The sequence below is a fragment of the Mytilus galloprovincialis genome, chromosome 11 (assembly GCF_965363235.1).
Source record: "Mytilus galloprovincialis chromosome 11, xbMytGall1.hap1.1, whole genome shotgun sequence".
Classification (NCBI taxonomy): Eukaryota; Metazoa; Mollusca; class Bivalvia; order Mytilida; family Mytilidae; genus Mytilus; species Mytilus galloprovincialis.
In genome coordinates, this window is record NC_134848.1 from 42,018,113 (window position 1) to 42,043,420 (window position 25,308).

The 25,308-nt window shown below is 31.6% G+C and overlaps 1 long non-coding RNA gene across 1 annotated transcript; it reads right to left on the reverse strand.

The window, feature by feature from the left end:
• Positions 1–1,708: 1,708 nt before the first annotated feature.
• On the reverse strand, positions 1,709–7,475 carry LOC143051157 (uncharacterized). The gene is made up of 5 exons (XR_012970620.1): positions 7,428–7,475; positions 6,211–6,279; positions 3,527–3,637; positions 3,087–3,218; positions 1,709–1,988 (listed from the first exon to the last, which is right to left on the reverse strand). It is a non-coding gene; the product is annotated as an uncharacterized LOC143051157 (long non-coding RNA).
• Between the last annotated feature and the right edge of the window lie 17,833 nt (positions 7,476–25,308).

The following is a 25,308-nucleotide window of genomic DNA, read 5'->3' on the forward strand; positions in this document are numbered from 1 at the left end:
ATTGAACTACTTTTCTTTAAGTTTCCTCTTATACCTTCACTGTAGGATGTGAATTACAGACAAATTCCAGATGTACAACAATTTGATCGTATTATGGATTCAAACAACCATACCGTCTGTCGTTTGTTTTTGTTTTGTTTCTTAATATTGTCTACATAAAGTAAGCCGTTATTTTTCTGGCTTGAAATGTTTTACATTGTCATTTCGAGGCCCTTTAAAGCTGACTATATGGTATCGGTTTTACTCATTGTTGAAGGCCGTACAGTGACTTATTATTGTTAATTTATGTGTCATGTTGGCCGCTTGTGGAGTGTTGTCTCATTGGGAATCATACCACATCTTCGTTTTTTATATCATTGATGGCGATCCGATGGATAAATCTGTTGAAGAGTTGTCACTGACTCAGACGTACTTATAAATATAATGTTTTTCTGTGACTGTATCTTGCATTAATTTGTAGGATCCTTTACTATAGATAATTGAGCTGATCTGTAACAATAACATCTCCATGCCTTATATATCATGTACTGTAGTACGCCGCTAGATTAAAACTGACGTGGAAAGGTAACACATGCCCACCGAAAGCTCTTTTTTTGAGAGCCCAGGTGGTCGTGTGGTCTAGCGGGACGGCTGCAGTGCAGGCGATTTGGTGTCACGATATCACAGTAGCATGGGTTCGAATCCCGGCGAGGGAAGAACCAAAAATTTGCGAAAGCAAATTTACAGATCTAACATTGTTGGGTTGATGTTTAAGAAAATAATTATATTTATAAGTACGTCTGAGTCAGTGACAACTCTACAACAGATTTATCCATCGGATCGCCAGCAATGATGGTGATACATGGCTGTGTACATAATGTATATACAACTCGTCTAAACATCAACCCAACAATGTTAGATCTGTAAATTTGCTTTCGCGAATTTTTTGTTCTTCCCTCGCCGGGATTCGAACCCATGCTAATGTGATATCGTGACACCAAATCGCCTGCACTGCAGCCGTCCCGCTAGACCACACGACCACCTGGGCTCTACAAAAATAAAGCTCTCGGTGGCCGTGTGTAACTTTTCCTCGTCAGTTTTAATCTAGCGGCGTACTACAGTACATGATATATAAGGCATCCTATATATATATGTGTGAAATGAATATCTTGAAATACTTTGATTTTCTTTATGAAAATGTTTGTTTTTAACAGGTTTTACTAGAACACTGTGGAACAGAATGACGCTCATGTCACACTTTTTACTGCATATTTTATATGCGTAGTAAGAAAATTATTTTCTTTAGTGACTATTGTGGTATAGCATTGATACAGTACACAAGTGATACACATTTTGAGGAGTTGATATAAGTATTCAAGCATTGTGTATCCAATCCAACAAAACGATATATCAAGTACAGAAGTCCGAATATTATCAGATAAGAAGCCTTGATATAGCCTATGTACCACAGCCACTAGATAAGTTGCCAAATTAAAATACTTTAATCATTAATATTCGTAAGAAAAATCAATTGCAAGAAGTACTTTATTGATAGAATAGAATGAATAATGAAAGTGTAAAATACGAATATAGGTATTGACCAATTATCATTGATTATTGTTTAATTTTTTTAAAGATATTAAATCAATTAAAACTTTAAATTACATTAATGTAACATTTCGTTTTTACAAAATATACATACATGATAATATAACACTACAAACTACTGTTTATGATTATTCATACATATTTAATTATATCATAGTCCATGGACGAGTCCAATTGTTTGCGTGCATTTTCTTCAGTACATATTCAGTTTTATTTTCCATTTTTTCCTCTTCTGAGTAACCTGAGCTTTTCAAGTTTATTAACAATTTTCTCTGCTTCAACTTCGTTTTTCTTTGTGTAGAGATTCGAACCAGCAGCTTCATTTTTACCTCCTTTGTTGAGACCCCTGGATACAGCTTTTGTAGCACTCACTTTTGCTATACTCCGTCTTGCAAGTGGGTCTGTTTTTTATTGAAAATAAAGTATTGTAAGAACAATTTTATGAAATCAAACGTGTATGATGCCTTCGACAATGTGGAGGGCGAGTTGTTATCATTTTTGGCCAATTAATGAATGACACATCGATTTTATGTGTGTATTATCATTTTAAAGAATTAGTATTGTATTAAAAACATACATATCAGGTCTATGTAAGGAATATGACAATCAATTAGGAAACCTTTAATAGCTGACTAAACAAAAGGGTAAATATTGCTGAAATATATGCATATTAATTCGTAAATCCGAAATAAAACTTGTGTGACAGTCAATATGACATTGATTGAGATTGTTCATGCATCCTTTTTGTAACTATATTAAGGAAATACAGACAACAAGATATGTTCAATGATAAAATCGTCTCTAAATTTAAAGTTGATTTTCTCAAATTGTATTATAATTACAAAGATATTTGATTTGTTCTTTCTCCAATCTTAGATTTTATTTATAAGTTATTTTATTAACCTCTGAACTAGCTGTCCGTAACATCGAACACTCATAAGTGTCTATTTTTGTTTTCTGGATGCTAAGTTCCCGGCCATGTCCACTTTGTGCGTCGGTTAAATATGACTCTATCTGTTTCCGTCTGATGGTTTAAGCCTTATTCAATTGATTTGTATAGTATTATCTTATTTTGAATTGTTACATCGCTGGCGCCAGTTAACACGTCTAATCACCCCCACCCCTTGCCCCCTTTTCCACACACACACACACTATGTATGTTTCTCTCCCAAGTCAAGAGCCTGTCAGTCAGAGGTTATTGTTTGTTATTGTGGTTCATTTAAGTTCTTTGTTCATTAATGTTTACATAAATAAGGCCGTGATTTTTCTCGTTTGAATTGTTTTATATATATAATTTCGGAGCTTTTTAAGCTAGCTATGCGGTATGGGCTTTGTTTACTGTTTGATTCGGTACGATGACCTCTATTTAGCAAATTTCTGTGTCATTTAATCTAAAGAATGGAAGATTTGGAAAAACTCATTTAATATATGTAATTTTCTGAGCGAATCACAGCATTTTCATGAACATGTCAAGGTAAAACAAGCATTTGAATACTTACTATATGTATTCCAACAAAGGTTGGAGCATCCCCGTTCGTCAGAGCCATCACCACAGTCATCCATACCATCGCATACCCAAGACCATTTTATACAGGAATCAGTAGCACAAAGAAATTGATCACTTTCGCAAGCTGTAATAAAAATTGATGAATTTTTTTTTTTTTTAATATTCACAAAAGTTCATGCAATATACAATGAAATATTAAAGCTTCAAGAATACAAGATATTCTTCCTGGTTTAACATGTGATTATATAATGGTGGTAATTTACGATAGAATTTTCTCCTGGATTTTCATCTGTTTTTTTTAAAGATTGGTTTTGAAATCATATAGGTGTAAAAAAAAATGTAAGGACTCTTGTACATATATTCTACTTTATAAAGTAAGCAATAATGTTTGTGTTTAGTTTTTAAATAAAAAAAAGGTTATGCTGGTATTACGAGAACATCCCATATCGTCTTCTCCACTACTGCAATCAACCCAGGAATCACACTGATAATCTGAAGAGATGCATTGTCCGTCCAAGCACGTATACTGATCATCAGAACAGCCTAAAAAAAGCAATATATATGGCATATAAAATCGTCTACATTGTGTTTTAAAACATTTTTCGCGGCTTTTTTTAAATGTATAAACGTAAGCATTGATGATGTAGCATTGAGCAAGAAACCGGGAATATATTAAAGATTGAATGTGAAACCCCTGAACGTATAATAAACCTGCATGTTTATTTATATTTACGAATGATTTCATACTGCGGATGATAGAAACCCCTGAACGTATAATAAACCTGCATGTTTATTTATATTTACGAATGATGTCATTCTACGGATGATAGATACCCCTGAACGTATAATAAACCTGCATGTTTATTTATATTTACGAATGATGTCATTCTGCGGATGATAGATACCCCTGAACGTATAATAAACCTGCATGTTTATTTATATTTACGAATGATGTCATTCTGCGGATGATAGATACCCCTGAACGTATAATAAACCTGCATGTTTAATTATATTTACGAATGATGTCATTCTACGGATGATAGATACCCCTGAACGTATAATAAACCTGCATGTTTATTTATATTTACGAATGATTTCATTCTGCGGATGATAGAAACCCCTGAACGTATAATAAACCTGCATGTTTATTTATATTTACGAATGATGTCATTCTACGGATGATAGATACCCCTGAACGTATAATAAACCTGCATGTTTAATTATATTTACGAATGATTTCATTCTGCGGATGATAGAAACCCCTGAACGTATAGTAAACCTGCATGTTGATTTATATTTACGAATGATGTCATTCTACGGATGATAGATACCCCTGAATGTATAATAAACCTGCATGTTTATTTATATTTACGAATTATGTCATTCTACGGATGATAGAATTCATGAAAAGTTTTGACAAGTTGTTAGAATCGGAAAGCCTTGTATTGTGAACATTAAAAAATGTAAAGTCATCTCGTATATCATAAACTACGACATTGTACACATCAAAATAGCAGCAAAATGAGATAGATAAGTACTCTGTATTTAGGTACTCAACACTTGTAAAACCAAACTATACAAAACGCCCGCATAAATGTCTATCTAGTGATGGCGACCATTGTCCATGCATCGAAACCGATTTAAATGAGATTAGAAAGTCAATGAAACATTGTGAAAAGCATATTGTAAAAAAAAAGATGTTAAAATTATTGTCACTGAAACAGTTACAACCTTACTTGTCCAAATGAAGAAAAAAAAAGATGGAAAAAGAACTTAAAAAAGAAATGATGCATGAAATTTAAACAAATAAGGAAAAGGTAAAACAGCACTTTAAGTCAGATGTATCTAGGCTCTGTGCAAGAATAGACATTGTAGAATTTGACAATGCAAACATATTAGAACAAACGCAAACCTTCACAAAGAAAACAGACTACTAAAAGAAGATATTGAAAATGCAAACAGGAATGAACAATACTAAAGGAAAAACAATATTATTTTTTTTTACTTTCAAGAAAAAAAGGAGAGCATATTGCCTCATAGCTTTTTACATGAGATAAGTAAACTATATGTAACAATTGAACCATTAGAAATTGTAGTAGCATACAGGGTACCAGGAAAACACGGAAAACTTAGAGCAATTCTTATAAAGTTCATGCGCTTGGAATAAAAAAATCTCTAAATTGCGAAATAGAAATCTTGAGAAGTTCGCATCTCTGACAATTTCACAAAATTTAAACAAGGGCTGCTTAATATGTTAGACCTGCATGAGGGTGTCATCGGTGCGAGGTATTTCAACGGACATATATTTGGCACTGGCTTCAAGTGGAAACGTCATCGTTTTGACATTGATGACAACATTAGGCAGAAACACAACTCATAGGAATATATTCTTAAAATGACCGGTTATATCATTTGATGTATATTTAATCACAGTTGTTTATTGTCGTTTATTCCTTGTTGTTATTCTTATAAAAACATCATGTTATTTTGGTATTGTTCAACAAAAAAGTTTAAAGTCTGAATCTTTGTATTGTAGGCTGTACTATATGGTAGTGGCATACCTAATTTATTTTGTGACGGAATATAATGTCTATTTTCGCATTGGTTTTTAATTGTTCTATTCGTTTCAAAATTTCCGGTAGAAAATTTACAAAAACAACCCATTTGAAATACACTTTTTTTAATATTATAGGTTCGAAGGTAACCAGTTTTTCAATCTGATCTTCAACTTTAAAGCGTATTTGACACTACACTTATATTTAAAAATACATCGAACACCGTCGACTATATTAGAAGAAGTATACTCTTATTAGTTCTATACTATAATAATGAATATATAAAATACCGTATGATGGAGCCAAAGGAACATCACTGTCTTCAAAAGGGAAAATAAACAAAAGGGAAGGACAAATCGTGTCTTTTGTCGTAAATTTTAGTATGGAGTTTTCCATATTAGCTTGAATTGAACATATAATTACTGACAATTCATAAATATACGTAAACATATGCTCGACGATTGTTTTGAACACATACAATTATTCGATGTTAAAACAATTTAACTTGAATACCTATATACGCAAATTTAACATTGAGGTTTTGTTATTTAAAATACTTACAAAATGCTGTTCCCAAAAAAATTCCAAATGCAAGTACTACCTTCATAATTGTATATGTTTTACTGGTAACTAAAAAGAAAAATGATATCATCGAAATAAGGTATAATGAACTTTAATTTTTTTAATGGCCAACTAGTAAGGTTTGATACAAATAGCTTAAGACTTTCATTATTCGTATATTTCTTACCAGCCCAGTTGTCAGTATTTATGTCCTGACATGACTTATTATAGATATGGTCACTTCTGTATATTAACGGATGCAAAAACTGTCTTCACATTTTTCGAAATACCAAGAATGTGCTATCTAGGATTACATTACCTGAACTGTATAAGTCAAAATTGTTAGTCTTTTTTTGTCTTCAACTCCGTCCCTCATTTAATCTTTTGAATAGATTTGAGTGTGACGATTGAGTCTTTTATTGACAAAACGAGATTCTGATGTAAATAATTTTGATCATGGTATCTTTGTTAAATGTATAATGAATAATTTAGAATTCCTGACTTGTTCATGTAATCGAATGATTCAAATGTACGTAATGGGTTAAACTCAGTGGAAAATAGGAAAAAAATGAATGTAATCATGGTTATACTGTGCATAAATTGCAATATAAACTCGGTATTTATAAGGATTTCAATGCATAAGATTATTCACTTTCAACTGTTATACAGTATATGAATTAGAGAACAAATAGTGTTAAACAAAATCAAGGAAATATATGGTAAAATGAGAATAATTTTCTCGATATATTTATTGATAATTCTTTTACAGTTTCATGGTTTTATCTCGGTTTTGAAATAAAGATGTTTACGCGAAAATTATTAATTTCATTGAAATTCAGTGCCCGCGTGGTTCACGCTAAAAAAAAATTAGAAACAATTCCGGTAATAGTCATATGAAAAAATTATGTGGATTGCACGTGAGCATCACATGATATACACGTGAACATATTTTAACTTAGTCCACGTGAGGTTTTAATTATTAATCCCGAGTGACGTTAATGTTCATAGTATTCAAATACTATCTCAAGCTTATACGCATCTGCAACTGTCAATGTTTATGACCACTAAATCAAATATATGATAAGATGAGGTTAAAGTTTATTTAGCTTAAATGATAAGCACAAGGTCGGCGAACATTAATACAATTTAATACTGATTACAACATAGACAATTAAATGAAATTTTATCAATTATAATACATTGAATCTGAAACTTACATTTGTTGTCAGCAGTGAAAGCCAGTTCAGGACGTGGAGTTATTAACACAGCTGCTCCATATATATGCAAAATGCTAAAGCTAGGGTTTAATTTGATTGGACACAATTGCAAGTCGCAGTTAGTAAATTTACATGATAATAGAAACTGCTGAATGTACCTTTTTCCCTCTTTTTGTTAAATTTGCATTTTTCAAAAACCTTGACTTTTTTTAACAAACGCCAATGAAAGTTTACGGATGTTCAAATACACTTATTATTTGCACAAACATGTTTTGATGTCATATTTCATGATGTCTATCTTCATACTACTTTTAAAAGATAGATCTAGAACGATAACTGTATACGTATCGAAAACCGAATCTACAAAAGTACATTTGTCTATAATAGAAATGTAAATTCATCTCGTATATTATAAATCTTGGCCATATTTTCGACAAGGTTGCAGGTGAGAAGCAGAGTCTGCTTTTGGCCTGTAACAGAATTTTAAAATGTTGATTGTCCTATCTGTATCTTATAGAGGAGAGTATATAATTGAAAAAGAGAATCGTGTTTGAAATATTAAGGTCGTAAATAAATGCAAAAGGAACAGAACATATCTATTGTTGATAGTGTTTTAATCGATGCATGTATCTTTTAAATATTGTTTTACATCATATAAAAACCTTAGATTAACAGTATTTACTAAAAGTTCACTAGCTACGAGAGACAAACAACACTCTTATTTGTTTTGTTCAATCAAGAATGAAAGCGAATTAATGAAATCATAATTCGTTTGTGGCAAACAGTTTAGCCAATGAACATCGCTGATTTACTAGTGGATAATTCTACTTCATTGAGTATATATTCATGTGATTTTCACTATAACCCCTTTGGTAGGGATTGATAGCGCATACAATAGGCGTGATGTGTTATTAAAGAGAATACAATGACAGCATTGCAAGTGAAACAAGAATAACCCATTTGATAAACTGATTTGATCGACAAAAACGTTTAATTAGAAAAGAGATGATTATCATATATTTTTAGCTTATGATATGTTATCAAACAGACCCTAACAAATCCAATTGCATGAGTTCTTTTAATTTCTTTATTTGTGTTCACATCAAATAGTTTGACCGTTGGCAGTCTTGTGATTGTAAGTTATATGACCAACTTAGAAAAATATTAATTCCGTAATGTGTCTAAAACAACAACAAAAATCAACAAATTAGGTTTTTTTAACTATTAAAAAGGTGTTACGTTGTAGAATTTGACTACATTTGAAGTATTTTTAAAACAAGTACCGTTACTCCTCGTTTCTTATTGACTAAAACTGGATCTGAAAAAACAAACTGTATAAACAAATTTCATATGAAAAATAAAAAGATAAGAATATTTATCAACAGACGGAGAAACAGGTTTATTTATTTTTTTTGTCCATCTGATTTGTATAGTTCGTTCTTATGTTGTACTGTTATACCACTGTCCCAGGTAAGGGTCAGGGTTGGGATCCAGATAACATGTTTAACCCCGCCACATTCTTTATGTATGTGCCTGTTCCAAGTCAGGAGCCTGTAAATTCAGTGGTTGACGTCTGTTTATGTGTTACATATTTGTTTTTCGTTCATTTTTTTTTACATAGATAAGGCCGTTAGTTTTCTCGTTTGAATTGTTTTACATTGCCTTATTGGGGCCTGTTATAGCTGACTATGGGGTATGGGACTTGCTCATTGTTGAAGGCCGTACGGTGACCTATAGTTATTAATATCTGTGTCATTTTGGTCTTTTGTGGATAGTAGTCTCATTGGCAATTATACCACATCTTCTTTTTTATATTATATCCAACAATGAACTTGTTGTATATTTGATGTTTACGCATTTTCTTAAGAAGGCAGATTTTAACACTACATACGCCGAACTTTCTAACTAGTCTATTTATTTGTCAAATTGTTTACTTCAATCTTTTTTGGGAGTGCACAATGTAAAACATTTTAAACCATTATAATTGTAGAACTTGTCAAGGCTGCATACATAATGTGTCGACTTAAAACATGTATTATCTTGAATTATAAACGATTCAGTATTAAATATTCAGTAGAGCATTTTATTTTACCTCTCATATAATAAAGAAACATAACAAAACAAGACAAATAGACTGCATCAGATAGTTGCATCCATTAATATGTTTTATAATTATTTATGTTCGAATCTAATATTCAGTGACAAATATGTATGCTAGAAGATATATTATGTATAGCTAAAAACTGATTGTTCAGAGAACAATTGAAGGTCTTACCACCAATAACAATGTAACTGAATATGAAAGATGTAAAATTAAGTTTAAAATGTAATTTCAATCACCAAACGATAGCTTATTGTACGCTAATTCCAAATATGGTTTCTTTACAATATTTCTTTTAAAAAGGGAGATAATTCGTTACTTCCACTCTCGTTTTGAAAAATGTTCCTTCAGATAATATTTGAATCTTTACTTGACACTAATTCCAAAAATATCTGGTTCTATATACTTGTATATTAATGAAGTACAAAAATTACCTACTTCCGGTTTAAACAAGGTCATTTCTGGTTGGTTTATTTTCAAGGTAGTATGGTTTGATACTAATTGTCAAAAGTATCATGGCTTTATGATGTAGACATATGAGGTAAAAGCAAAGGTTAAAATCTAGAACGTCAAATTAATTAATTTTTTGGACCAAGGACCTCAAATCAAAAGATCTCAGGTCTCTATCACTTATGATTTAAACAAGATAGATATGCATATCACTATGAAATGCATTAGGAAAAAATAACTTTCATTTGGAGCGTTAATATTGCTTCTGACAAAATAGGGCAAATCATGCGAAGGATATAACGGGCAATTTCATAAAATAAATTTGTTGTAATCTATTACCGTTGCAAAGGAGTAGTGGACACAAGGAAACAGTTCTTGGGGAGATAATTCCTACAAAGACAAGTATTGATTACGCAGGGAAAATTTCAAAGGTTCATAAACTGTTCGATATCATATACAAAAAATCTAATCGACATATTGCGAAACAAATATTTATCGGAAGAACAAAATCAGGCGGATGAAAAAAAAATCAGAAGAAAACAATAGGTCTTTCCACAGAAAAGTGGAAATACCTGATAAACAGAGGACCTGTATCATCTTTCTGTCTTTTATTCATCCATTCATTATGACAGAATCTATACTATAAGGAACCGACAAACACCCCTTTTTTATTGAAAAGTGTGAAATTTAGAGGCTTGAGTAAATACGCAGTTCAAGTGTGTAAATCTGAGTTCTAATCAAAATACAATCTTAGTCAAACAATATTCTGTATTATTTAACACAATGACCTACGTCTTACTTCTAATAAACTTATTACAAATAAAATCACGATTATTACCCAGTACCTAATAACAATAATATCATGGAAGAAATATAATGGATACATCATTGAAATGTAAACAAAATATTATGTAGGTATCAAATCTAACAACTGATGCTTTCCGATTGATAAAACGACTTTAAAATGAAGAAAAGTGAAAAGCGACTTCATAATAATCGTCACTTGATAAATGCTGCATAACAGGCTAATCTTTCGAAAAAGTGTAAAAATGTTAAAATAACTTAAACTTGAATTCGTAAAATTGATAAAGAATCCGTAGATGAAGTATTACGCTTTACACTTCATATATATATTTATAACATAACGTGCTGCACATTTGTTCGTTTTTCCACCAGTTTGATTTATTACTATAAATATCTTTTTCGTAAAAGTATGTTAGCTTAATCCATAAATTTATGATAATTTTAAAACTCATGATAAATAGAGTACAACGTTGAAGAGCTTTAATTTTAAAAGTTTTGTCAAAAACAGCTAAGGTAATCTATTCCTGAGGTAGAAAAGGAATAGATAAGACGAGTTTTCATTTCCTTTTGCATGTATCTTTAGTTATTCATTTTTTGATGGTGATGTTCCCCTATCATCGTCTTATGATGTTTATATATCTCAGTTTGTTCGATTCAATCGTTATGTATCAACGTATTTGTTTTAAACGACATAAATATATCTTTAATTGAAAAAAATTATTACTCCAGGGTTTTGGATATCACAAACTTGTCAAATGTTGATAAATTTAACATCTGTACAAGGACATCATTCGTAAATGCAAATCAACACACAGACATTGTTAGACTTGCTAAAATTCCCTTTCTAATATTTCTCTCTTACTAATTTATATGTTTACTGATAAGTGCCAGCCTACTGATTGCCCTTGGAGAACTCCTGCAGATGTCAGTATAGTTGTAATCTCCTAGTTATAGCAGTAAAATTATTAAAGGGGCAAAATTGAAAAAATAATAATAATTAGGAAGGGACATGTAGCAAGTCTAAGACATCGTATACGTTTATGAATTTTAGATCCTGTCTGTTATGGGAATATTATTTACAAAAAACAAAAATGTCGGTATGCGCCTCAAAAGCTAACAAAACCTTTAATTAAATAAGATACTGATGTCAGGTCATTGAGAATGATACATGTTGGTAAGAATATTGATTCACATACAGGGTCTTTGCATTGCTAATACACACATATATTTCAAGACTAGTTATTGGCATGATATGGGTTATGTTCATCTCATATATTGTATGATGGCATTATAATATACCCCTAGGTAGGAATGTGATTTAGTTTCATCTACAAAACATACACAAACAACAAAACAATATTTTGAAAAAGAAAAAAGAAGTAAAATAATTAAGTGTTAATAGAAAATCCAATTTAATTATTCCAAAATGAAGGCTGCTACTCATATTTTCATTTTTCATTTAATAAGTTTAAAGAGAAATCAGTTATAAATGAAAGAAAACAGAGGTATTACAAGAACACGCAGTATTTCAAAAACACCATTCAATACGGAAAAAGATGCACATATATTTGTTAAGGTCTTTGCACAAGTAAAGTAGGAAATTAATGACACGTAAATCAAGATATAAGGCCAACTCAACTATATATGTTGTATCCTTTATCTCTAGTTTGACACGATAAGATGCATGCTATAACATAGTTGTTTGGTTAGCGGGAAGGGAAAATTTGATTCGCCGAGCTCAAATCCGTCTGACAGATCGAATTATTTTTAAAACTTAGTAAAATTTCCACAATATGATGATATTATTACGTAAGTATTTCTGTTTTGAGACGCATCACATAAATAATAATTGGAAAGGTACTGTAATAATTTGCATGTGTAGATATCTAATATGCAGAAACTAATTGAATATATTCAAAACAAATAATGTAGGAGTTTAAAATGATACAACTTTCCGCTAGCCAAATGACCAAAGAACAAAGATTTACATACTTACAGAATGCATATGGCTGATTCGGGTTATAGAATAAATGAGAGTTTACAAAAAAAGCGAAAGTAAACAGTAAATCGATCTGTATACCATCGACATTGTGAAATTATGAGGTCGTCAAGAAAATTATGTCAAACTTTGTGATAATCTACTCGTTCCTGAAATAATTCCATCGTCTTTCAAATGCTTTTTAGATAAATGTGACCGTCTGAAATATATGCCATACTGAACGTTCATGCTTTTTCAAACAACTGTTTACTTTCAAGTTGGTGTTTATCGTGACGTGCGATTTAAAAACTAGAGAGGTTCCGAATTCCTGTATTTGTGTCAACTCGGCCAATATAGAATAACTCGGCCAATATAGAAAACAATCTGTTTTGGCCGAGTTATTCTGTATTGGCCAAGTTTACACCTTATTTTGCATAGGCAGTTTTCATCATGTTAAGTCCAATAAAAGTGTATTCAATTAATAATTGTTTATTGTAGACTTATTGTTATTCGCATAATTTTTTATGTGTTTACGTATGTTAATAGTTAAAATGAGAATTTAAAGCTAAATTTAATACACCTTTGTAGATAAGAAAAAAATATCTTAGCCGAATTTGAATCTTTTCGAGTGACCTAGTTATCTGTAAACAGAAAAGCAATATTTACAACAACACATATGTTTACTTCTGTATTGCCACAAAAGCAAGCAATGGAGAAAATGTCCACAATCATAAAAAAAGAGAAAATGTATGCGTCGTGGATACAGACGTTGGTGTATAAAAATAGAGAAAAAGCATTTAAACATACGGACTACAAAAATATTTCCTCTTATTCATATGTCGTTCTTAAAATAATCAAATTAAAAAGAAACGTAAAAGTATCTTTCAACTGATTAACATAATTGGTCGATATTACCACCAAGTTTTCTTAACAGGATTTGTATTGAAATTATATTATATGTTGAAATGAACTATTTTAAAATTTGAAGCGTTTTACAGAACTCGTATATGACATGTCTAACATAGAAATGTTCCCCCTTCAAATGGTTCTATTTTGAGCTAAACAATATATTTATCTAGTCAAAAATGAACAGACAATGTTGTAAAAATATCTCACAGTTGACTAACACAGTCATCTCAGTACCAGAATATATGACAAACAAGACGGTTTTAATTTTGAAATTGTAAATTTCCCAAACCTTAGTAGCAAAATACCAACTTAATGAAATTAACGGTTCCAATTTTCCTGCACCAGATGCGCATATCGACAATACATGCCTCTTCAGTGATGCTCTAGGCCAAAACAATCTATTAATTGACATGCATAGGAAATTGTTCAACTTATTCGATATTCCAGAGCTTGCAGCTCCTACTCAGAGTTTTAAACATCATCAGTGTCTGCGCAGAAGTATGTTAACCAGGGGTATGTAAAAAAAAGTATCGTCCTTTTACTTGAAAAGTTCATCGGAAAGTACCAAGACTTTGTTGATAAAAATTCCGTATCAACTTAACAAATAATACATGATGGTCTTGTTATGAAAATTCAGCGTACTATGTTGTTTATCATCCCCGAGACTCACATTTCGGCCTCGACGCTTTAGCCGAGGGCCGATATGGGTCGAGAGATGATACCAGAGCCAATGTGGAAAAGACATGTTATAATCTATTGAAGTGTGAAAAGAAAGTTTTAACTGAGGTTTAAATGAATATTTGCGAATTATCGAACAACACAAGATACATTATGATTGATGTTAAAGAAGCAGACAAATGTAAATACAACAATATTGTTACTGCATCATATACCCTTGGTTCCTGCTGATATTGCCCCTAATTGCTCTGTTTCATCTGGGATCTGTATACCTTTTTGATAACATTATTAGGAAGATCATGATTTACAAATGTAAGAGACAGGAGACAGTATAAAGCATATTCATACTAAAATCTACATATTAGTAATTATAAGAAATCAGATTATTTGAAACGATCAAGTAATTTCCGAAAAAAATGTTTCCTTATTTTCTTATTTTGAAATCCATCATACTAATTCTACTTATATAAAGGACAACAAGTTAGTATACATATGCTTCCGGTAACAAACTGAATACACGGATCAGTCAATTGGAAGGCAAAACACATTTTTAGTTTAAAAGTGTATATCTGGTAAACAGCGAAAGCAATTTGTCTGTTAAAAGGCTTATTTGACCATTTCTATAAGCTAAACAACAAGTACTAGGCAGAAACACATGATTGGTTTAAGGTATACACGAATCCTTTTTATGTCATCACAATCCTTGTACAAAACTATATATGAATTTGATAACGATTACAGATATTACAATATTTCAGTTAAAATATTTTCCCAAAGTGGGAAATGGGAACTGTTTGAGTGCGAGATTAATCCGTTTTAATTAATAGCGAAGCAGATACTGTTAAAAATTCAGGATTTTCTTAAAACAAAGTGTTATGATGTATATTGTTTCTTAATACATATAAAATGAAATAAATAGAGACATGTTCACATCTTACACAATCTGGTTAGAGGACCGCCATACATGTATTCATCAGAAACAGTTAAAGTTGGTTTATATCCCGACACACATTAAGAGATTGACAATGATTGTTTTCAATTTAAACCTGAGTTAATGAACTCTCTGTAGATAGTACACATTATTATGTTCGATCGATCTATTGGCTAGTGCTGAAAAAAGATGTTTAGCAAACTATGTCAGTACATATATCATAACGATAGAATTACAATTCTATCAAAAGAACAATGTCTTACTTTATATAAATGTACATATTTTGGCTAAACTATGTTCTTACAGACTTTTTTTTTTAGAAAATGAAAGGTTTAGAAATGTGTCATACTTTGTTGATAATGAACACAAAGGTAAAACATGATACACAGAGAACCAGTGATCAGTATGAGTTTCTCATTGACAACATATGTGTGTTGAATTAAGATGTAGATATGTGTGTTGAATAAAGATGTAGACATTTTCAACAAAATCATCCACAATTATTTACATATTTCAGATAACAGACATCCTTCATTCATATGATAAAAATTATGACTTTTTATGATGCAACGAAATAAGTCCGCCTTGTGTTATTTTTCACATCATTATGATATTGGTGAAGGATATATGTAAGAATAAGATCAGATAACGTGGCATGGAGGAATTAAAGTCATCCGTACAGCCTTCAACAATGACAAAAAAAAACCAATATGTAGTCGGCTACAAAAGACCTGGACACAAAAATATGATACAATTCAATTGTATGTACGTTCATGCGAAGTCTTTAGTCTCCCAAAACATCAACATAAAACATAAACAAAAGAAACTGACAAAATGTACCTGATCTTGGAAGAATCCCATAAAGTTTATTTAATAAGTCATGTCTAATTAACATTATTGATATTAGACGGGCTAACAAAAATGTTAAAAACATATCACTATTGAAGTACGAAAACTACAACGATATGAATTATAAAGATAAAAAAAGAAGATGTGGTATGATTTCCAATGAGACAATTTTCAACACGAGACCAAAATGACACAGAAATTAACAACTATATGTTACTGTACGGCAGTAAACAACGAGCAAACCCCTGCCACATAATCTGCTATAAAAGGTCCCAAAATGACAATGTAAAATAACCTGTATTATGTTTAAGTATGCATTACAATGTACATAGTTTCTTTTGATTTCATGGAGCCACAGAGGTCGCTATTTCTTAATTTAAGATACAAGGCTTCACTTGAATATACAAGGTTTATAAATATTCTAACGAACATTTAAAACCAGGATTACTTTGAAAATTCTAACACATTTGTTCAATCAAAACACTATATATCTATCGTAAAATCTATCATTGCTGACAATGTTTGAAAGAACAACGATGAATGTGATCTTGTTTCTGCCGATGACATATTTAAGGTAAATCTTTGTATAGGCTAAACACCCAGGAAATAAAATAATATAAAATTTCATAGAAAATATTGAACATTGCACCAGATGATTGCGTTGAACCTCTAATATTGTTCAACAACCTGTACGTACATAAAGAATTGGTATAATTAAAAGATATAAATAAGCTGATAGTTTGCAGATTGCATTTCATGTAATAAAACTTGAACAACAAAGGAACTTTCCGTTAAACATTTTCCTATGAGTACTGTATTTTTTTTTTAGACGGTATCAGTCTATATATAAACAGTCGTTCATACGACTGAATTTTTTTTGCAAAAACGCATTTCTGCCTTTTCCCTTATCAACACATTTCCTTACAAAACGCAATACTTTTTCGTTTGACATCTTCATCATGGTTTAATTTTATTTTGGGAATTATCAGTACGCCGTAAGCTCGAGGTTATGTATAAACGCAAAACTATTAAAAAACAAAATTAATGTAATTTGTATTAGTTAAAGTTTTATTTTCAACCCACTCTCATTGTCAATTTCCTAGATGTAAGTCAAGATATGAGGCCGACTTAACTGTATCTGTTGTATTATTTATCTCTAGTTGTTCGATTGGATAGATGCTGTAACATAGTCACCAAATTTTGAAACATTTTGTGAAAGAACATCTTATAAAGCGGAAAGTAGAGTTAAAGGATATTGCTAACTTCTAATCTATCTGTCTTTGAAGTTCCTGTATGAAGTCAGCCTCATAATATAAAGAAAACAAGTCGGCAAAAAAAATGAGACACAATTTGTTTCCATTGGAATGCCGACAGATGTTCTTTCTTTACAAGAGGCATCGGATTATAAGTCCCCATTCCTACCGGATCTATTCATTCCACCCGGTCAAATGGATGTCAAACTTCTGCAAGGGTGTGACCAAGAGTTACCATACTTCTAGTCCATGGTCACTCTCTTCATTTATTTCTGATACAACTATTTAACGTTGAAGATTATTTATTGATGTATTCGAAAAAACATTCGCTTTTATGAGAGTGATTTAAAACTTAAAATATTTATAGTGTGCAAATATTATATTTCCGTGAGATTAAGGTATGCAGTATAGAGATTAGACATGCTTATAGTTCTATCTAAGATAAATATTAAATATTTGTGTTTTTTTAATCTCCTCTTTGGTGAATGTTGAAACAATTTCTTTGAGGCTGCAGTTTTGTAGAGAATGCCATTTTCGTTCATGCGACATTCTCACATTGATAACGAATAAAACAGAAAATATTGATTACGACATTGTCTGCTGTCGTGACGAGAGTATATCAATCCAAACCCGCGGTTTTTTTTTTTTTGATAGATCAGAAACCTGCAGGCTTATTATATATTGTAGTTTTGTATACGTTAGCAAATGGATGTTCAATTTGCATAACTAATTTGCTGGCAGAGGCACGTACAGCAATCATAAATATATACTTCCATCAGTGATACAATTTAGTCCATCAGTGAATAGGGTTGACCGACATCGCAAGAAAGCTTACATAAGAATTATTTTATATAAAAAGTTTCACGAAACAAAATTCACCAAGTAAAACAACTATTTTTTTCTTCATCTCTTTTTTATCATAATTTTTAATTTCAAATAAAATTTTAGAAACCTGTTTTACAATGAACATGTACAAGAACATCAATCGACTTTTATAAATAGTTGGAATAGAAATGTTACTTTCCTGTTGACGATTACGCACATAAGACACCATCGCGCTCCCAATATTCATCAAGTGGCATTTTCATTTATCAACCAGTGTTAAATTTAAATCAAATGAGGTTTTATAGTCTTTTAGAGTATCATCAGTGTGTACATGATGCATATCTACTGTTTTTTCAAAATTATTATTCCTTACTGAATTAAAAATATGTTCTTACTTCTCAGACAAATTAAACTTAAGATCTTATTGACTATAGTATGTATGTCGCATTGGGTCAAATGCATCTCTTCAGTCTACACATTTTTTTTTAAAGCTTGTGAATTGAGCTCTAAGTGTACAAAAGTGGACACCTCTTCTATAACACAAGTAATGTAGGAAAAACAACATAGATAGAGTAAAATTATCCAAAAAAAAACTAGCCAGCTATAGTAGCACTAGTTTATGTCGTTTAATTGCTGAGTTTTTAACATAAATTGCAATTTACCTTTATTACAACTTTTAAAAACACATATTAGAAATATTTCTGAATATTTGAGGTTTTGACCTATAATGATTTATTTTGAACATTACAGACATTCTTCAGCGATAATATCAGTGCAGTGGTTGAAAATTAATGTAGCAATTCACTATAAATGTTATTCACCTCTCGTGTCGTGTGTTTATTATCTGTAAAGGGTTATCCCTATACAATTAAAAACAATATTATAAGTAAAACTTCAAATCGAATTCTTTCAACATTGAGTATATGCCTAAACTATGCTAATGAAGGTTTCGTGTACAATCATACTTTAAATACAAGTTTTTACAGAAACAAAGCATTTACTAATTGTGTAGTCTTGAGATCATGTATCTATTCAAAGAGAGGTAAATCTGTATTTCTTTCGAATGACATACGAAAGAAGCATTGGTGGTGACCTCCCTTAAAATGATTTATATAATTACTGACCTTCTTGTCATTGTCAATTACATGCGTGTTCAGTCTGCTATAAAAGACGAAAAACGCAATGCGTCAGTTGTATAATTAATTGATGACTGATTGGTATTCGTTTGCACATGATAAATAACTATTTCTTTTTTTTTTTGATAGCATCATGTGTGTTCATAAACGACCAATCAACTTTACAAATACTACAAAATATTACCAAATATTACAAAACTTTTTTTTGTTAACAATAGCATTTGATTTCAAAATTAACGATCTTCGCTTTTTTGTCAACTTGAAGTCGTTTTATGTGTTTCCCCTCGGTTTTTGTATGCGACCCGTTTTTTTTTTTTTTTGTCTAACTGATTTTTGACAATTGAACAGCGGCATACAACGGTTGCCTTTATATATAGATAAAAAAAACCGTTAACAAAAAAAAATGACAATAAAACACAAGAGGAAAAATTGTTTGAAACTGTCCGATTTTGCTTTAATTGTGCCGCCTTAAACAGGTAAAAGGGTGATTAATTGCAAAACTCATAGAACACGACCCAATATTAATACTGAGCAAATAACAATGAGATGAAGAGCAACGATCAATAGTTGTTTGCGTATTTTATAAACTATGGTGAAGTCCTTCCTTTAATCACAAAGTGATTAAAAATTGTTCTAGAGTTGTCTCTCTTTGTCTGGTGTTAATTGTAATCAACAAAACTAAAATTAAAATACTCCAAATTTTCTTTATAAAATACTTATTTATGTAGAGGTACCATCCTTTGTTTTTTATTTATAACTTTTACAATTTATACAAAAACAATCATTCTAATTTAACATTCACTTTATCACAACAGCATGTACTTACTGTATATTTGCATGACTATAATATATATTTTTTCTTTGTGACATCATTTTGGCTACAGAGTATTCTAAGTAAATTAGCGCCAGGGCAACTACTGACTACCTATGCACAATCGCTATCAGCTGACCTTTGCTGACGTAGTGTCATAAAACTCCTGGTAGTTAAACACGGATACACCACAACCTACCATGGGGAGTAAACGATGAAACCACTCGTATTAACAATAATCCAGTTACTAGTGCCCAGAGGTCCCAGAGTTACCCATATATACACCTCAAAGTTACGACTTACCATATTTTCCAAATTTTCAAACTATAGAACTTGTCAGGCCCAGAGTCAGGGCCGAGTGATATAATACCCCAATCACAACAAGTCTTCCTGGACAGCTATATGAAAAGCCAAAGTCAGCTACCAAATCTGACTTGGGTTCTCACCTCCAAAAAAAATCATTATTGAAGAATTTGAAAAAAAGATTTTGTTATGGGTAGGAAAGACTGAACCTTCCCCTCCCCCTCGTTGTATATTATTTAAGAAAACCAGATTTCTAGTTTGTGATAAATAAATTCAATCTGTTCTGTAGACAGACTCTTCACTTGTCCTACTTGTTCTCATGTTAAATAACCCCCTCTCCCTCCATTTTCTATCACAATATGTCTGACCACTGAATTCACTCTTTTTCTCTTCTGTTCGGATGCAAAATGCCAGTATATGCGCTGTAGCATTGAAAACCATATTCATTATATAATAATAACATTTTATATAAATTATGGTAACGTAGGATAGAACATTTTACATTTTCAATTTAACCCTTGTCTATCAATTATATATCTTTCAAATAATTAGCTCCACAGTGAATAATAATAAAATAAGCAAAGGGTAAACATTTTATTTTTGCATCCAGTAGGGAGTCAAAATCTGTAATCTATAAACCAGGTTGTCAAATTCAGTATGTTGTAACACCTTTGAACTCCAGTCCCAGATTGGTCCTACCATATGTTTTTGCTTCTACATTAACCCAATAAACAATGGAACTTCCAAAAAACCTTAAAATTTTGAGACCTGTGAACAATTTTAGCTTGTTAGCCTTTTGAAACTAGAACAAAATTCAACCAAATAGAGCGAGAATAAGCATGCAATTTCCATCTGCCTTATTTTATAATTACCTCTTCTGAGACCCTCTGCCTTGCTGGTTCCGTGGATTCTCCAATTCGATCTAAAATGACCTTTAATAATATAAACTAAAATATCAGAAATTGTTACGTTGGAGCCATTTATAACACACTTAACTTTTGAAGTAGTGATTTCCCCTACCCTTAGCAAACCAAAGACGGCAATTGAAAACCGGCTGAAAATAGAGCAACTTCATATTTATTCTTACATCTTAACAACCTATCAGCAGGCATATTTGGCAACACGTTTAGGAAGTTTCGTCTAATGCTCTTCAACTTCGTACTTTTTTTGGCCTTTTTAACGTTTTTGGAGTCGAGCGTCACTGATGAGTCTTTTGTAGACGAAACGCGTCTGGCGTATATACTAAATTTAGTCCTGGTATCTATGATGAGTTTATTCATATCTGATTTTAATTACACTGTGATTGGTGCTCTAATGTCATTAAGTTTCCCTCCTTGACTTCTTCTAACTCCTTCTAATGTCTTGCCAATTATAAAGATTTTTTTTAGTATCCTGTATGACTTGTTTCTTATTACGGTATGTAACACCTGATATATAAGATGATGTGGTACCCCCAGAAAGACCTTGTACTGACAAAAACTTTTTAATTTAGCAAATCATTGACTGACACTTGCCAATGCAGTTTCAATTTGTAAGATGATATAAAATTTCAAAGTTTAGACAAAGCCAAATTGTATGATTTTTGTGTATTTTTGGACACACCTTGATTGTCAATATAATCCGCCACTTGAACTCCATATCTGTCTTGGAATTTTAGTTGGCCACAGTTTAGGTTCTGGAGCTAGGCTTCTGAACTTCCCTGTATGAGAACGAGAAAGACAATCAGCAATTTGGTTTTGTTTCGAAGGGATACAAAATTACGTTTTTTTTAAAGTTATTAAAACCGTTTGTCTTATTTAAATCGTAACTCTTCTTGATTTGTTAGTTTTCATATCTATCATTTGAACAACCGCCTGATTATCAACCTGAAAACTTACTTTTTTGTTAACAACATATGATTTTCAGGACATGAGTGCTGCTACAACTGGAAACAAATTTTACAATGTCATAAATCTAGTGATTCCAGTTTCAACCCCATGTTTTGACCATGCATCCTGGGCCAACTGACCATCAAATTATATCCCATATCTTCCTTTGGAACCCCCTGCACTGATCGTTAATTACTAAAAAAAATTCATTTGAAACTTCTTAATCTGCTTTCATCGACTTGTTTACTCGAACTTTGATATATTATGTGTTTACCCCCGTTGTTGAATTTATGATTCTTCGATAGAAAGTGCGGCCTGGAGCAACCACCTTACAAGCAAAATTCAGGAGCCCAAGAAGAGACTGCATATCTTTAAGTGGTTTTTTTAAGAAAAGTCTAAGGTATCTCTGATTTTTGTGAGCGCTTGAAAAATTTTGCATTTGGAAGCCGCATCATTAAATTTAGTGTATTAAATTCTATACCCCCAAAAAAAATGAGTAATGTAGTTGGCAAATTAGTCTTGTCACTAGCAAAAGGAATACCTTTTGTGTTGCATATCTCTTGGAATATTTTCAAAGTACTGACATCTATTTACGGTTTGGCTCGACTAGACAAAAAGTAAATTATCTAAATAATGGAGGACATTATCAGTTCGCTTTTTTGCTGTTTTATCCAATGCAAAACTTTTGAAAATTCTACCAACTGGCATTGGCATCATTTTATTAAGATAATATTCACCCTGAAATTTAATCCCCAACAAGTCAGAAACTTTCGGGCAATTGGCAACAAGCGAAAAGCCGCTTATACATCACACCGACTTAAACGGGCAAATGTTTAGTGTCTATTAATCAAACATGCTGATTCGTCCACTGAATTGTATTGCACTTAACACTTATCTTTATCAATGGAATCATTTATGGAACTATTGTCTGGATAGGATAAATGTTGAATAAGTCTAAACTCTCCCCCCTTAATTGGCACTAGCCTCATTGATGATACCTGAAGTGCGGAAAAGGCGGGTATATGCAAGGAACAGCAATGCAACCTAGTATAACTTCCTTCATTATTTTTTCTTTCAAAATATTGGGTATCTGTAATGCACTTTTTAAATTGGAACTCTCGCTTGGTTCCCTAGAGTCAAAATACTTTGATGAAGAACCATATTTGAAACCAGATATAATTCCATGTGCTACATTGTAATGTGGGTGAAATACTTAATGATTTTTCAAGACCGATACTTTAACAGGAGTATTTGCTAGTGAATAAAACTTTAAACTGTTTTGTTACTTCTTCCTTTGGCCCGGTTATTACATTAAGCCTTTCTCTGTTTGCCACTGTATATTTCAAAAACATGGTTAATCCTACAACGAGGGAAGTAGTGACAGTCATTACCATTATTATAGTATTTATATGACATATTTACACTTTCACTAGTTACCTTTGATTGTTGATTTGATATCGTGTAAGTGTGTGAAAGTGTAGCTGCATTTGAGTTATAATTACCACGATTTTGAGTATTTATTATATAACCCTGTGATTGCACTGAGACATTGTCTTATACTGTGAGAGATGTATTGTGTAATAGCAAATATTATTCACTGTATATGTTTGTCAAAGATACATTTTAATTCTTTTCTTTTTTAGTCTAAATTGCTTGTCATAGATGGTTCAGTTGTCTGACCTCATTGCTCCTAATATCATATCGCGCATATATTTTAACAATTCCATTGCTCGTGTCCTGTTGCTTCACTTTGAAAATATGAACCTCATGTTTTATTCTAATCAGGGTTTTTCTATGGAATTATTTTTTCGAAAACGACTTCAAAAAGGCATGCATGTATTTCACGCTGAGAGAGATTAATGTTAACGATGGTTCACTAATGTACCTCGGAAAATGTAAAAGATTATAGCGAACACAATAGATATTTCCCAAATTTTAAGTGATTTATTTGAAACAATGATATAATGTGTAGTAAAAGTCTAAGATGGCGATAAACGTCCACTGATCACTTTTTATTTAATCTTCTATAAATGTTTCAATAATAAAAACAGGGTAGAATTGCCTACTATTTAAGCATATGCGTTGATAAGAATGGACGGGACGGGACGATTCAACTGAAACACTAAAATTAATGTTCCTCGAATCTAAACATGGAATAAGATAGTTTTAGTTATCAACCACGTATGTCAACGTAATTCTGAGAGAAGGGAGGATGTGCTATACTTTTGATGATGTCTTAGTTTTACTGTATAAGAACTCTGATTATGATTTGTTTTTAAAGTATACTGTTCATGTATAGAACGGGAGATTGCATCACGACAGATACACCTTTATATTTAGTAAGACATGTCGCTATAAACGAAGGCCAGTTCATGCTATAAAAATATATTCTTGCATAGCGACTGAAGGTGTAATGTAATTTCAACTAGAGTTGTCGTTCGTTTAACGCAAGGAAAACACCATTAAACAAAATTATGTTCTGTTTTAAATAAGTTCAAAATATTACACTAACGAAATAAATAGTACTGAAATTTTGTTTTAAAAAATTGCATTGAATTTGTAATAATGGTTCAATCTTTATGTTTAGTCTGTTCAATGATGTTGGGTTTATTTTCATTGAGTAGTATGTATATATAATGGTCTGAAAAAATACTAAACTACTAAATCTTTATTTCACATTCATTTCCTGAGATAGAAGTATCACCAGCGACAAATGTAGATTATAATAACTTCAAATGGGTAGACTGCATATGTATACGAGCCAGTTTGTTTAAAAAGTTACAAACTAAAAACAGTTGCGAACTTCGAATAACGTGTGCATAGTTCACGTAGTTATTATCAGCAGATTATGACTAATGGAGGCAAACATCTTCATCCATTTATGATTAAACGTTTGGTAAAATATATTCAACTTATTTCTGCAAAAAGGAAAATATCATTAAATGTAGTTAGATGTTTGTGGTTGATAAGTCAACAGTGTCCATC